Consider the following 1,932-nt stretch of genomic DNA (forward strand, 5'->3'; position numbering starts at 1 on the left):
GCACAATATGCACATGTTCACATGTAACTAATGAACATTACAAACATCACTGTTAATATGTCATTCTCACAAGAATATTTGTCACATCAATTATCGCAATCATAATAGATAATCAAGCCAACATCCACAATATTATCATTGAGAAATTTATGTACAAGAACCATTGTCAAGTACCAAAATATACTAACAAAGGCCAAGTGCAATCTCATGTAGATCATTGTCACAGCCACCCACAATAATTATGAACTATATAAGGTCACTGTCACATTATAATTACAATCATCACTGTCATTTCAATATTGTCAAGTTACTAGTTGTTGCAGAGAGTCATTGATCACAAATCATCATGTATATTGTCATGCCTCATCACTGTAGTTGAGTATCACATGATAAAGGCAAGGTTAAACTTTGATTGTTATGTAATGCTTCAAAAAATGTCTTGATGAGAATGAAATACCAAATTTTTACTGCTTTGAGATGTAGTGAATGTGATGAGTAATAGTCCTCACTGTAAGTAATTGTGTCCCAATTAAAAATTGAAGTATTATAATAAGACCTTGATTCAGTTGTTCTTATCTCAATTCTTACTATTGGAATCTTCACATAAATAAATTGTTATCATTTACAATTCAATCAATTCTAATTACCTCAAAATGACCAATTCTTTAATTTAGTTACGTGATTGAGGCTTTAAGTTATCCTTACCAAAGCTCTGCTATATTGTTGTTATGTACACCGTGTATTTAATCAAATATAAAGCTCATATATTAGTCAAATGTTACTTGCAAGCAATGTTATTTTTATACTCAACAAAATTGAAAGTCAATGATTGTCTTAGTGCATTTGATCCTTGAAGCTGTTCACTGAGGTATCATTGTGCCATTTCAGAATACATAATGAGCCAATCATTCATATCTCCGTTGCTTCAAATTGTGCCACAATTTGTATTGAATTGTCAAACTTATCAACTTCGAGGTTCATTGTATAGTTAAGGGTCATTACCAGATCTAAGAATAAGGTTATGTCATAGTCTTCCAAACCTTAGGTCACACTAATTTATATTGAGATAGTTGTCACAAGACATTTGTATATACCACTACTCAAACCATATATTTCTCTTTTACTTATGCAAATATGGACATCACCACACTATGTTGAAGGAGGTTAGCACCATTGGGACTTTAACTTCAGTGACTAGGCTCAAACCTATGATGTCACAAGTTCCAAACCTTCTCAAAATTCATCAACTGCTCAATCCTTATAAATGTCACTACTATGTGTCACAATAAAACACAAAAGGATCATCTACAATTTTCTCTAGTTCATTGTACTATAGATTACAGAGATAATACATCTTTAACCACCCCTAAATCTTCCTCAAGGAGGGTTGAATGGCCTAGTGGTCAAGATGTTCTTTTGTGCATTGATATAGGTACAGATTAGGTCTAAACAAATTGCTTTAGCTATGTTATAAGTTGATCTGCACTTTCCCATAATTTTACTGAGGTACCACAGAGGTGATCAAAGGTCCTTTTGAAGCAATAATACACATATCATTTTCAGAGTCCAAGGTCTAAAATGATGAGACTTGGAGATGGTTCAGACCTGTAAAATGTGTGCCCTGATGAGGGCCAAAGGTAATAAGTATACAATCAAATCCCTGTAATAAAATAACCCAAAAGAGATCCACAAACCAAAGTAAAAACAAAATACCCAAACATTTTCTTCTAATTTCTTCGTTGCATCCTCAAGGGTCGAATTCCAATTCCAAGAAAAGCAAGATAGATCGTTGAAAAATGTCATCGTTTTGAGGGTGCATTAGGTCTCTTTTTATAGTTTTATTTGTGAGTAGGAGGGGGGCTTCCAAATAGAAAATTTTGGAGGATTTATTGGAGAGAGATTTTAGACTTTTAAATTTAAATTTTATTTTGA

Source organism: Pinus tabuliformis, chromosome 2_2 (genome assembly GCF_031772625.1).
Source record: "Pinus tabuliformis cultivar Carrire ecotype Pingquan chromosome 2_2, CPIR1, whole genome shotgun sequence".
NCBI classification, from domain to species: Eukaryota; Viridiplantae; Streptophyta; class Pinopsida; order Pinales; family Pinaceae; genus Pinus; species Pinus tabuliformis.